The sequence below is a fragment of the Lissotriton vulgaris genome, chromosome 12 (genome assembly GCF_964263255.1).
Source record: "Lissotriton vulgaris chromosome 12, aLisVul1.2, whole genome shotgun sequence".
NCBI lineage: Eukaryota > Metazoa > Chordata > Amphibia > Caudata > Salamandridae > Lissotriton > Lissotriton vulgaris.
In genome coordinates, this window is record NC_141700.1 from 746284355 (window position 1) to 746299532 (window position 15178).

The 15178-nt window shown below is 43.6% G+C and overlaps 1 protein-coding gene across 1 annotated transcript in view; it reads left to right on the top strand.

Annotated features, from left to right (window-relative positions):
• The window catches only part of LOC147678553 (extracellular calcium-sensing receptor-like), a 60528-nt gene that overhangs the window by 43693 nt on the left and 1657 nt on the right, over window positions 1-15178 (top strand). The gene's annotated exons all lie outside the window — the stretch shown is intronic.

The following is a 15178-nucleotide window of genomic DNA, read 5'->3' on the forward strand; positions in this document are numbered from 1 at the left end:
TTTTTCAAGAACAAAGGTCTCACAAGTCTAACTTGTCTAACCAAGAACGCCAGGATCTAGCCAGCTGGCAGCTAATGATGACATCAAGATTTGTAAAGCGGACAAGGGTTGCGCTCTAGTCATCCTTGACACCTCTTTCTGCATAGACAACCTGACAATACACCTTAGGGACACATGCCTATATATGGAAATTAACTCAGATCCTACGGTGGAATTCAAAGAGTTTTGCAAATTCTAATTGACAAGGCCGTTAACCTCAAAAGCAGAACAGAATGGGAATAAAAGTTCATAATGAGAGATCACCATCAAATTCCATACTTGCATATGGTTCAGAAAATCCATAAACATGCTACCAGACCACCATTTCGACCAATAGTGAGTACTCGCAACTCCATCCACTAACCGATCGGCATCTACATAGATAAACATTTACAACCAAGTGTAAGATGCATGTTGAGCTACATTCAGGATACCACAGATTTTTTGACAAAGATCAACAACATTGTGATAGAACCCAACCAACCTTTTTTCTTGTGTACCATCGATGTCAATTCCTTATATACCTCTATTCCCCACAATTTGGGTTTACAAGCAATGGAAGCAGCCCTATTGAACAGTGATAAACCTCAGGATGTGCAAATATTCCTTATGGAATTGATGCAGTTTTTTTTTTTGGAGTCCTCATTTCACCGTTGGCAAATGCAAATAAACACTAGCAACCCTCATTCTGTCCTGGGCGCCCAGGGCTGAAGTTTTTGCTTATGCCTAGGGCCGGCCCGGCCTGCCCCCTTGTTCAGGGCATGGTGTAATCATAAGACCCTGGGGCTTTAGACCAGCCTCATTTCTTTTTCCCATTCTATCAGAGGCTCCCACACCGTGTTATTTACATTATATGCCATGCCAGATTCCGATTGTGCAATTCTCAGTGCAGCTCTAAGCCAGTTTTCATACAGGGGGGGCTCGAATCTTTCCATATCTTACAAATCTCTCTACGATCAAAAAGAATAAGGTTAGAAAATAAGGCCACCTGTGTCTCCCTAAACCCAAAAATAAGATCAGTGTCTAACCCCAAAAAAATTCTAACTGTGTTCAAACTGAATTTAACCTTATAGAGGCCCTCCATTGCCTTCTCCACATTAGCCCAAAAGAGGCCTAAGCTGGAACAATCATAAAATACATGAATATCGTCAGCCTCTGCCAATCCGCATCTAGGGCAACAAGGTGGCGGTGTGACAAACTTTGCTATGTTTTTTGGGAGTATAGTACAACCTATTTAAAGTAAAGAAATGATTTTTCTTAATAGAGGCGGACCTAGCGTATCTGTACAGGTATTGAAGAGATGTTTCGTAAAATACGCCTGAAGCGGCCTCTAACGAAGACGAGTTCCAGACAAGATGTAGCGAGGGTGCCTGCACTTCCTCCACCTCAAGCATTTTTCTATACCAGTAACCCACTTCCCTTTTCCTATAACTAGGAGTTTGGAGGGCTGATTCAATGTCCCAGTTACCGTCGATGTTCACCTTCTCGGCGGAGAACCAGGAACAGAGTTGAATATATTTGAATCTAGAAAAGGAGTCCCCAATCCTTAACTGCAATAGCTCCCAGGGGAGAACCCCTTCTTATGTTACCAGATCTGACCAGACTCTTATTCCTGCACTCCTGATAGAAGCAGACAGGCTATCCTTAAGGAATAATGGCAGACCAGGAGACTCCCAGATTGGAGCACGCTTAGAATAACATTTTATGCCCCATCTTGCCTTTACTCTACTCCAAACCAAGAGAGCAAGTTTCAAAACCTTGAGGCGGACCTTCTTGTAGAACCTTGGAGCACCAAACTTATACAGAAAGCCGGACCCGCCCCCTTCCTGATCAACCATAATCCCCAGAATCTGCCCCCAGTTGGAATCATCTGGATTAGAGAGAAGGCTAAGGATGTTTTTTAGCTGAAAAGCAAAAGCATACCAAAGAACGTCCAGGAGGGCAAGTCCCCCCTTCAACAATCTTCTTCTCAGTATTTTCCACGATAACCTGGAATTTTTATTGGCCCAGACAAAACTTCAGATTTTTCCTTGAATTCTTCCCAGCATTTTATCAGGAAAAATCAGGGGTATCGTGGTAAATAGATATGTTAATTTGGACAGAATTACCATCTTGACCAGATTTACTCGGCCATAGATTGTTAAAGGAGAATTCTGCCATCTCAGAAACAGCTGATCAATGTCCTTGGCTACCCTCTTTATATTAATCTGGGGTATACTATTTAAATCAGAAGTTATCAGTACACCCAGGTATCTAAACTGAATACTTTGAGCTCTTCCCCAATTGTTTATCCCCCAACACATTGTTTCCGTTTTTAAGGTCTTAATCTGGTAACCGGAGTACTGACCAAAGTCAGACATTATCTCCTCCACTCTTGGAAAAACATCAACCGGATTACTGGTATAAACCATCAAGTCATCAGCGTGTAACGCAAGCTTACAGCTAGAGTCATTCACTTTAAACAGTGTTATCCCATCGTCCATCCTCAGCGCCTCCGCCAGGGGCTCAATATAGAGATTGAACACGAGGGGCGAGATGGGACACCCCTGCCTAGTCCCCCTCCTTATGCTGAAACGTGATGTCAATAATCTGTTCAATAAAATGGCAGCTGAGGCACCCTCATAACAATTTCTCAATGAATGAGTAAAAATTGTCCCAAACGCCATAGTGTTCAGGACATTCCACAAGAATCCCCAGTTGACACGGTCGAAGGCCTTCGCGGCATCGTATGCCGCCACTGCCAAGGGCTCCGACCGTGCCACTGCCAAGTCAATACTGCCAATCAGCTGTGAAGTCAGCTCAAGAATGAATCTACCAGGCATAAAGCCCTTCTGGTCAGAATTGATGAGAAGAGGAACTAGCTCAGCCAATCTCCCTGCCAAAACACTAGTGAAGATCTTATAATCCGCATTTAGCAGGGAGATTGGCCTAAAGGAGTCCGCCTTAAGAGGATCCTTCCCTGGCTTTAATATAGGGACAATTGTGGACTCCTTCCATGATGGTGGGACCCTACCCTCTAAGCTGTACACATAATTAAATAATTTGCATAGTCTTGGTAGTAGAGCATCCTGAAGTACTTTATAGACCTCCCCAGGGAGGGCATCAGGGCCAGCTGCTTTATTATTTTTTATCTTTTTTATGTGAAGTCGGACTTCTTCCTCCATAAATGGTCTATTGAGGATATCACGACCTTCGTTGGTCAATCTAGGGAAAGCCTTACTCTCCAACCACCGAAGTGTATTTACAGAGCTTGGAGACTGTTCTTCGTTGGACAGTTTGGTAAAGAAGGAGAGAAGACATTTTCCCATGTCCTCCTGTTTACAAAACACAGTGCCCTGATCATCAATAATTAGTCTAACGATATTATTCCTCACCCGGTCTGCTCTAATCTTGCTGGCCAGGATTGCCCCAGCTCTTTCTCCGTACTCATAGTTCGGAGGAATTGATGCAGTTTACACTCCATCACAGCTATTTCAGATGTCTAGATACATTTTTCATTCAGCTTTCGGGAGTAGCCATGGGCAACTGTGCCGCTCCGGTGTATGCATATCTTTTTATGCACCAATATGAAATGGATTACATTCTTTCAAATCCAGAATGGCAGGAATACCTAGGTACCTATCACCACTATATAGATGCCATCTTCCTGGTGTGGAAAGGTTCAGAATATCAACTCCTCACAGCCATTATTCATTTAAACCAAGTTGATGAGAGGATTCAATTTACGCACACCATTAGTCAATCTAAGTTAGCTTTTTTAGACATCAATATCAAGCCTATTGAAAACCAGTTAGTGACCTCTATTTACACCAATCCCACTGACCACAATAACTATCTTCACTTCAGAAGCTTTCATCAAATGAGTTTGAAAAAACTCTTGTCAATATTCTCAACTTCTTCGAGCTTAGAGAATCGCATCTACTGAAGAACTATTTTCAGAAAATTGTTCCAAGATAGTCAACAAATTTCATCAAAGAGGTTATCCACTCAATTGGCAAAAAATAGAGTAAAAATTAAAGATCGTTCACAATTGTTATTACCCAAGGTTCCAACAGAAATCACAGACACACACTCTGTATTTGTTTCTAAATACTTGTTGCAAAGTTTGAAGATTAAGCAATCAATTTGAAAACATTGGCAGCTGTTACAATTGGAGCAAGATTTCAATACCATCTTCCAAAATGTTCCCATATTCGCTTACCAACATTCCAAAAATATCCAACAACTCTTGAAAGCACACAGAAGTACCATTGCAACTACATATAAGGGGACAGTTCCATGTCACAATTGTGACAATTGTAACAGCATTATATAAGGGACCACAATACCACACCAGACCCAGGGATCTCCCATTAAACTCAAAGTCAAAGCAACGTGCGACACCACCAACGTGGTATACCGTCTCAAATGCTCATGTGGCCTACCGTACGTGGGTAAAACAGAACGTAAGGTAAGACTCAGATTGACTGAACACCGTAGCAACATTCACACTAAAAATCTTAAATCCTGTGTGGCAGCACATTATGTTAAATCACTCTCACAATGTGAGCCAGATTCCGTTCTTGGTTTTGGAGGTTGTAAATAAGATAGAAGGCAGAGACAATAAAAAGTTCCTTTTACAAAGAGAACTGTACTGGATGCACAAACTGAACGCCCTACATCCGAGAGGGCTCAATGAGAGACTTGAACACAGTTGTTTTCTGTAATACTTTTGTAGAATTGCAATCCTGCCATTTTTTTTCTCTCTATCCTCGCATAAATGTCATTGTGTTCGCTACATCTTCATTCTTTTTCTTTATTGCATTTTCTTTTTTGCATTTTCTGTAACTTTTTACATTTGTTCTTCACATTAACGCTTTTGCGTTTCATGCTCACTGTCAATGTTTTTCTCTTTCATCCTTTTTACATCAGTACCTCACATTAACGCTTTTGCGTTTTATGCTCACCGTGTATGTTTTTCTTTTTCATCCTACTCCCGACTTTTAGTTTAGTTTCCTTTTTATACAGTTTTTTTCCCACCGAGTTTTGTTTTATCCTTCATCTGTCCACCTGTTTCTTTGTTAAGATTTCACTTCACTCTATTGGTTTGCGAGTGTAGCGTCCTTTTTCAGTTTCTCCTCTACCTAATCGGGTCGAACACAGTCCGCTTTCTACTTTGAGCTCTCTCTTTGTTTCATTGACTAGCGTCTTTATTAACGACTCGCGTCTTCCGGGTTTTTACATGAACACGGTGACCCCAGTTAACGCAGAGTCAATCACATTTCTGCACTTCGGTACACATTTATTGTGTTACGTTAAGGTAAGCGTCTACTGCACTGGGCTTTACCTTCACTTTTCTGAAACCGGCATCAACATGCACTTATTGCTACGGGATTGACATGTATCGCACAATTCGCACTACGGTTTTAGATATATTTCTTGCACCTCAGTTGCACCTCGGTTACTTTTAATCATGTACTTAACTCTTTCACTTGTGTTTCCCTTGTAGTGCTTCACATGCATCCGGTAGCCGGTTACATGCTGCTATTTTTCTGTTACTCAAATACTTCCACATTTTCCAAACTTTGTGCTCAGCACACCGAGCTGCACTCGTTTTTTAATTTCTTTATTCTTAGTTCACACCGTGTTCCATTTGCATGGTTACACCAACTAGCACTTTATGTGCCATGTATATACCTCAGTTCTACATGCATTATTGTTCCCTATGGGTTAGCGATACATGTTTGTTTTGTTTGTTTTCTTGTAGAGCTTCCCCCTGAAGAAGAGCTAAGCTTGAAATGCATAGGGTAGACAGTTTATAATGTAACAATGTAATAATGAAGGAAAATGGAATACAATCTTTTTTGATGTTTTTAAACTGGATTGATTCACCATGGATGTTTGATCATATGACACAATATGATGTCTTCCATCAACTGAATTAAACTTTGATTTCAACTTTTAGAAAATCACGTTTTGTTAACCTTATCCTTAAGAATTTAGCGCTTTTGACGCCTAAGGAGTGCTTGAGACTTTAACCTTACACTGCCTAAGGTTTTTCGGACATTTTGTATATTCAACACCTCTGGGACTAGGAGGTGATCATCCCGAGCACCCTAACCACGAGTAATCTTCATTAACTGGCTTATACTAGGACACACTCGGAGTGCAGTGGTTCAAAAAACTTTTTTTATTATGCAGCTGAGCATAGCTGGAAATTCTGGCCTGGATTGCTGAAATGTCAGTGAGTTGCTGTTCTCCACTGGCATAGATTGGGTCTATTCCTTACTGCCACAAATTTGGTCTCTATTTTTGAATCCTTATACACCTCCATACTCCTCAATCCCCACTGTAGGAGAAAAGCTGTGAAGGCTAATGTGGTGTTGAGTGCCAGAAATCCTGCTCTGCTACAAATGCATAAGAAAGAGGTGCCGCCATCTGCCTTCCAATTCATAACAGCGCAGAGAGGCCTTTTTTGAGCAACCTTCATCAGCAGGCAATATATTTTTTTTAAAAACAGTCAGGAATAAATGGCATGTGCACTGCGATGCATGTGAGTCTTACCCAAAGGCAGCAGTTTTACAGTTCTGTTGAGTTGTAGTGGCCTGTTTAGGGGCTGGAGAGACCAGCAGTGGCTTTAGTATGGAGGCAGGAGAGGGGGCGAGAAAATGAGAAGAGGGCAGCTTGGTGCTTTATGAGCCAACAGCTTCACCCAAGCACTAGGCAGACTAAAGTTCCAGATTCCATGCCGGATGAAGCGCTGGATTATGAACCTGCCTGCTCTGGTTTCAGACCACCGCTGCAGTTGCTACGGACCAGGTTACAGGAATTAATCCTTTTTGTGGGCTAGATCAAAGCAGTGGACAGAAAGATGCTATACAGCACGATAGATGCCCACCATGATGGAAACACCCTCAGACCTCACAAAAACAGCCTCAACCATGGAGAATAACCAATCCTCTACCAATACTAAACTTTGCAGTCATACCGCCTTTAAGGGGAGCCAGACTTAGATTTCCTGGGACAGTGCTGCAGACAATCTCACCAGATAGAATATTGGACCAAGTAGCTCAGGAAAAGGACAGGTCAGTTCTCCAACCCATAAGGAGAGATTCTGTCATGGGAAAAGAGCCCACTTCATCCATGAGGGCTAAAAAGAAGGATCCTTAACCCCAGAAGCACTGCACCGTAACCTCATAGCAAAGGGTAAATGGCCTAGTGTAATTACAGCTGAGAGAACTCTGGATTTCTCCAAAGTAGGTGAAAAAGGGCAAAGCTATCTGCCAAACAGTGCTTCAGGGATCAAGAAGCAGCAAAAATACCCCTTGTTCTCTATCGCTGGTATCAGTGAGCAATAACAAAAGGGGGGCACCCAACACGGGAACATAAAAAGCTCAGTATGGATCACAACAGTTGTAATTCAACCACAGGCATTCAGTGAAGTGCACTGTATCTTCACCAAGCATCCATTGCCCCTGATGCACCCATGATTTCAGAAAGTCTGCAGGAGATTAACAGTGGTTCTCCATGAACAAATACTTTGACATCTGAGCCTCTACAATCAAAAGTGCAAGCGCAAACCTTTGAGGCAGGCAAATCCCAGGCTTCATCTATGAACGTACTCCTTCACCAAATTTTAGGCAATTTAAGGACAGTGAAAATCTCCCAGGACCAGGCGCATAAAACAATGGAACAGCAAGTAAGCCTAATCCAAACCAAAATGCAGCAGCTTACTACATGGAACTAGCAGAGCTCCGGGTTAAGTTCAATGACACTGAGAACAGATCGCACCGGCCGATCCTAAGGTGCACTGGGATACCCGGAGGGTGCGAGAATGGGCAGACAGTTGTTAGCTTCATAACGGATGTAATTGCCAAACATGTGTATCCTGAAGCTGCTGCTCGAAATATGGATTTAAAAGCCATGGGAGCTCCTCTTTTTCTGGTGTTCCAGTCTCCCAATGCAAAATATGCATGGATTATCTTTGTCAACTTTGTTGACTGTCAGATCAAGGAGTACATTTTTGCCAATGCCATTAGAGACAAAATATATCAGACTTCTGTGAATTATTCTTTTAAGATGTTTTCTGATATGTCAGTATTTTCTACATGGTAATGCAAAGAGTTAAATGCATGATCAGTATCTTCCAGAATTTCTGTGCCCCTGCTGGAATTGTTCAGCAGTTCAGTCTGAAAGATCTCTACAAGGGCCTTTCACATATCTTTCAGTCGATGGAGCAAGCACAGGACTTTTTGCACGCCATGCATCAGCCCAGAGGAAGGGTGTTGAGAGCGGGGTCAGGACAAGCAATTTTAATAATCAAATAGCTTGAAATGTTTAATGTTTGGCATAGCCCATGTGCCACTTTGATTTTTCAGTAATTCTACCAAGGTAATCTTTGTATCTCCACCATAACACTCTCAGGGGCCGAGGCAGCCTCCAGAAACCATGTCAAGGCACCACATAGTAGTTTCTTGGGGGCATTTAACAGTTATGGAGATGAGGGACAGGGGAGGTATTGCACAGGGGTGGCGGGGATGGAGCTGTTGGGTGGGCCCCAGGCAGGGTGGACTCCAAGGATGGAGGGAGTTCGAGGGTGGGAGTGTGACACTTGGGGAGGAATTAGGGCAAGTGGGAATCATCAAAATGTTCATCAGGTTGAAATTCTTCACATAGTTCTACTTATATCAGCACAACTACAAAAGTCTATGGACCTAGGGGTCATGCTATGCTTTGTACAGTCTAACCAATGCAAGATTGGCAGGGAATCAGAAATCTCTGGCTCATTGCCCGGAGCTGGCACCAAGGCAATGCAATTGAAAAAGGTATTATGATCTGCCTGGAGACTAGAGTTGAACTCATTAGGGTCATTTTTTGTAACACAAATGGAATTAATAACCAAAGCAAGTTTAGATCTATTTATTCATGGCTTAAGCTGGCTGGACGTCAAATATCTTTGCTTCAGGAAACGCATTTGAAAGCTTCTGATAAGCAACCAATAATGTTCAAATTTCTCTCTCACGCTTTTTATGCATCCGCAAACGTGGCGGTCAGTGGGGTGGCTATTTTGTTGATTCATAACTTTCCTGGCAAAGTAATTCAGGTGGTTTGTGATCCCAAATCTACGTGGATACTGCTCAGCTACAGGTTTACAATCAAACCATGTATCTGGTTAGCTTTAATGGACTCATAGAGGACAAGCTGGCCCCCTTAGAGGAGGTCTACAATGTTATTGTGCTCCTTACAGCGCTTGTCCTAATTAGACACAATTGGATGTCATCCTGGATGTAATATGGGACTGCTCCCATCACAATAAGCATCAGAGTAAGCCAAAACTAACCCCGGGCGAAGTACTATGCTACGCTCGCGTAGTTTGCGGAGTTTGCGCTATTTTGCACTACACGAATTGCACGTTTCACAGTGCAAACACGCATTGCGTAGCGGTAATTTTTTGCTTGCTCGCAGTCTTCAACGTCAAGTTGGCGACCGTGAGCGAGCAAAATGATATCCCCGCGAGACTTTTTCCTCGTTCACGATCAGCAACATCATGTTGCTGATCGGGAGCGTGAAAAATAAACCTCCTGGCAAGATTCTCAACCCGGGAAGGTCAGGTTTCTCATTGCGAGTGGTCGCATATGCTTGCGACCGCTCGCGATGAGAAATTACCAGTCTGAATGAGAAAGCTGTCGCTCGAGAAGAAATCTACTTGAACGGCAGGAAACGACCGCTTGCACTGTGCAAGATGCGGTTTGCACTGATTGCACAGTGCAGACAAGCATCCGGCACTGTGCAATCAGTGCGAACGCATTTTGCCAAGTGCACTACGCAGTTCGCGTAGCTCGCGTAGTGCTATTACGCGAACTACACCCAGGGTTAGCCAAAACTAGATTGGGCTCAGGCTGATCTGTTACAAGATCTTGCCTCGTTAGATACCTGGCACACTGACCATCCCACGGGGTGAAGATTTACCTGTTTCTCCAGACATCTTAACTCAGTGTCACATATTTATTTTTTCTTAGCATCGCATAATTGGGGAAGAGCTTGATTCAGTATACTCTCGAACCCTTCTCTGACCACTCTGTCCCTTTTTTAGATCAAAGACTAAGCATCCCTTCAAAAGAGTGATCACAGTGGTCATTAGACAAATACTTATTAATGTAGGAGGGTTGGATTGCAGTCATGCGTGTGGCATCAGAGGGACCTTTATGGAGAAACAGTGGCACAGACTACAGCTTTACTGTTTGGGGGGCCTGTAAGGCCATCATTTGGGGACAATCGATCTACCATACAGCTCAAGTTAACAAATTGAGACAAGAGGAAATGTCTGCCCTGCAACAGGATTTAGAGCAAGCTAGCAGGGAGGACTCCATTTTTCACACTGCTGAGTCCAAAGCTAATTTTGTGTCAGAAAGTCAAAGACTCAAAGACTTCTTCACCTCCAGGGATTTGCTCAACAGAAGTCCTGCTTCCACGAACTCTACAAAGAGAGGGAACATGCAGGGTGCTTCTTGGCATGGTTAGCCAAAACGAAACGGAACAAGGGAGCCATTAAAGCAATCTTTGATGAGAAGCAGAATTGCAATGTGACGGATGCTGATCAGATTGACAGGGTGTTCTTAGATTACTATGCAGATCTCATTGCTTCTACTATCAACCCCTTGCCTAGGTCAATCAGAGCACACCCGATAAAGCTACCCTCACCGAATAGTGAGCTTCGAGAAAGGGTCGGGGGCCCTATTATGAACACAGAAACCAAAGACACCATCAAACTCTTGCCCCATGCAAAGGACTTCTGCAACGACAGCGTACAGGCTAAATGAATAAACATTTTGCAGTGTACCTAGTGAACGTTTAAGCTGTACTATTCAATGAAATCCTGGAAGGATGCAAAATCCCTAAGAAGTTTACTCAGGCAGTTATTGTAAGGTTCCTTAAAAAAGACAAATCTGAACAACTTTTTTGTAAGGTCCCATTAACCTTTTAAATTGCAATTACAAACTGTTCACCAAAATTATGATGTGAAGAGTAGCTCCTGCTGCACTCTCAGGAGTCACGGTGACTAAAATAGCTTCGTGTTTGGGAGATCAATGACATTAAGGCAAAGAGTTTGATTTTGGTCGTAATGCCTCCGACCGACATCTTCGGTTTCAATTCTGACTGCCATATTATGAACACAGCGGGCTGAATTTAAACCGACTGGTCATTCCGGCTGGCTTCTGATGCGCTCAAGGAGCCAGTGGTCCAGTCGGAACTGGCACATAGTTCTTTAAGAACGGCGTTTCCTCCGTCGGGACTACGATGTCAGTCCTGCAGGCTTCTTGTGTAGGGCTTTCCAATATGAAAAGCCTGTTGGAAAGCAACTTTAGGGGCTTCTAGCAGGGCTCCCTTGCAACAGTGGGTTCTATTTAGAGGCCTGGGGGGGCACATATGGTTCACCACTGTCAATCCCTGCTCCGAGTGGCAGACACCATGTGATGCCTGCCACACAGTGCAGGGATTAACAGTAACTCCCATTTCTCTTTGGGAGCTTGTGCTGCAGCCAGTTTCTGACCACATCACAGGCTTCTATAGAGAAATGGGAGTGTGCAAGCACACCTTGTGTAGTCCCATCCTAATAATACGGTTTGGACGCCGACCGGAGGATGGTCTGTCCCGATTCTGCAACGGTGTCCTGCCTGACATAGTAATGATACATCAAGTATAATGTGGCGACCCAGTGTCCCTCAGAACCTGGGCGTCTAGAATATGTGCTACAGTGCGTTCTGTCGGGTATACATCATAATGAGGCCCTAAATACGAACTTCCTTTTGCAGGCAAACAACTATTGTTCTACCAATAAGACTGAGACAGCAATAACCATGCTCAGTGCCGAGAAGGCATTTGACCGTGAGCAATGGGATGCATTGTTTGCCATCCTCCTTCACTTTGGATTCCTCTCTAAACTAGTGGTAATGTTGAATAATCTATATGCCAAGGCTAAGGCTAAAATGATGATCAATGCCCAAACCATACAGCTATATCCTATAGAGAGAGGCACAAGACAAGACAGTCTTATGTAGCAGTGCTATTTGGTCTTTTTTTTAGAGCCTCTGGTGACAGCTCTTAAACAAGAATTCGAGATTTGGCCACTGTGTCCAGATGTTTGCTGATGATATAATTCTCATTATAGCCGGCACAGCTTGCACTATTCAAAACACCTTTGCCAATTTACAATTTTTTAAGATATTGGGGACATTAAGGTGCTCCAGGTCAAATCAGAACTTCTTCTATATCATTGTTCTCCTTCACTTTTACCCATGGATATACAACACCACTTTTCTGCTATTTGCCTTTTATGGTATTTGGGCATCTTTGTCTCACATGATTTTTCAGATTTTTTTTAAGCTAATTTACATCCCCATGCTTAATAAGGTGAATCTATTACTAATTTGCACAATTTAATACTAACCATTATAGGGCGTTTAGCACTCATTAAAATGTCCTTCCTTACCCGGTTTACCTTTGTCTTTTCAAATGTTTTGGTCAAAAATCAGCAAACATTTTTATTGAGATTGACCTAATTTGTGCCATGTTTTATGACAAGGGAGGACTACCTGAGCTTAACTTACGGCAATCCAGGTCAACATTCAAGATGGAGGTTTGGCCTTTCCAGATATAAGGGACTCTTGTGCATCCTTGATCATCTTCCTGCAGACTTTCGTCCAGCAGCAGGAAGCACCCAGCTCCCCTGAGCCAATCACCCAAGCACAATTGGTGCTCAGACAGGGATAGGGAGGCTTCGCATGTTCCTCACCAGGCTGTGTAATGCAGCCTGGTGGGGAACATGCAAAGTGTGCATGACTGTTTGGGCCGGCCAAGCAGTATGTGCTCTAAAGTAGTACAAACAACTCCTCTCCCTGCTCTGCCAGCCCTAGCCCGACCAAGAGGCACTGACAGCTATAGGAAAAATAAAATGACATAACAATAGTAATATATTATAATTGTATTTTTTCTTTTGATCAGAGGAGCTACCACTGAAACTTTAAAAAAATGGCCGTCTATTCTAAACGGGCATTTTATTATACCCCGAATAGCTTGCAGCATATGTTCCCAGGCAGATTAGTGATATGCTTTTGTTGCGGGTACTCTTGAGGTAATTTGCCCCATGTTGTGTTCCTATATCCTAAATTATTCACCTTTTGGACTAAGACCTATGCTTCAAACAGTGAAAAGCTACAAGCCTAAATAGAGCCATACTTGTTGGGAGCTCTATTTGGGATTTCAACTTCCAACCCCCATTTACTTCTAAGACAGCAACAGTATCTTTTTATTGGGTCTCAGGTCACCAAGTCATTAATTCTTCAAAGGTGGAAGTCTCCTATTCCCCACCAACGTCAAAGGGTGAGTAACAAAAATTTGTCATATAAAACAATGAGAAGCGCTTTATACACTAAGCTTGGGTGCATTGAAAATCATGGATATTTGGAATAATGTATGAGTTGAAATCAATTCTCCCTGAAGGTCCCCAAGCTATCCCCTTTTAAGAGGAAGACTAAGGCAATAAATCAATCAATCAAAGACATTTGTAGAGCGCACTACTTACCCGGAGGGTCTCAAGGCGCTTGGGGGGGGGGGGGGGTGCTGCTACTGCTCGAACAGCCAGGTCTTGAGCTTCTTCCTGAAGGAGAGGTGGTCTTGGGTCAGGCGCAGGTCGGTCGGGAGGGAGTTCCAGGTCTTGGCGGCCAGGTAGGAGAAGGACATTCCTCCTGTTGTCGCTCTTCGGATGCGGGGTACGGCGGCGAGGGCGTGGTTGGTCGATCGGAGGTGGCGTTTGGGAGCGTGGAAGTTGAGGCGGTTGTTGAGGTAGCTCGGGCCTTGGTCGTGTAGGGCTTTGTGTGCGTGGGTGAGGAGACGGAAGGTGATTCTCTTGTTGACGGGGAGCCAGTGCAGGTCTCTCAGTTGTCCGGAGATGTGGCTGCATCGGGGGATGTCGAGGATGAGTCTGGCTGAGGCGTTCTGGATCCGCTGGAGTCTCTTCTGGAGCTTGGCGGTGGTTCCGGCATAGAGGGCGTTGCCGTAGTCCAGACGGCTGGTGACGAGGGCCTGGGTGACCGTCTTCCTGGTCTCGGTGGGGATCCACCGGAAGATCTTCCGTAGCATGCGCAGGATGTTAAAACAGGACGCGGAGACGGCGTTGACTTGTCTGGTCATGGAGAGGGAAGAGTCCAGGATGAAGCCCAGGTTGCGTGCGTGGTCTGTCGGTTTGGGTGCGGTGCCCAGGGCGGGGGGCCACCAGGAGTCGTCCCAGGTGGAGGGCGAGGAGCCCAGGATGAGGACTTCCGTCTTGTCTGAGTTCAGTTTCAGGCGGCTGGTCGTCATCCACTCGGCTACGTCTTTCATCCCTTTGTGAAGGTTGGCTCTGGCGGCGGCGGGGTCGTTGGTCAGGGAGAGGATCAGCTGGGTGTCGTCAGCGTAGGAGATGATGTTGAGGTTGTGTTGGCGTGCGATGGCCGCGAGGGGGCTCATGTAGACTAGGCAAGCGACCAAACTCTTTGCACTTCTCTTATGCATTTCTGCACTGTAATTGATTTGAATTAATGTGCTAACCAGAATGTTTTGAAATAAATAAGTTGATACCTGATTAGCACAAATAAAATAAAAAAATCAATAAAAATAAGTAATTGATCCTTCTTTTCAGCTTGAGAAGGTATGTTGATGCCTTAGACCTTTGTTATCGGACCTTTGTGGCATTTTTATTGCTCCTATAACTTGGCCGTTCGACGACTACTGAGATTGAATTTTATACTTGGAAGTTACTTGCACATATACTGGACTATTGGCAAAAGGAACTTACAGTTGTGAGCAATTTGTACATGTAACTTTACCCTTACACCTTTAAGTAACTTTGCTACCTTTGGCTAGTCACAAAATACAAGTATAAAGTAACTCAAAAGTTTATACTTACACATTTCAACTCCCTGAAAAAGGGTGTGGTGCTAAATATACAAGTGTAAGTTGCTTCTAAAAAAACTGTAGTAAGTCCAACACCACACCTGGCCATTCATTGGTACTGCAACACCATCCCATAGAAAATAATGGAGACAGGGACTTAAATGTAAATCCCAAAGGAAAAAATATTCATTTAAATTAAAGTAATACATATAATAATCATACATATAAT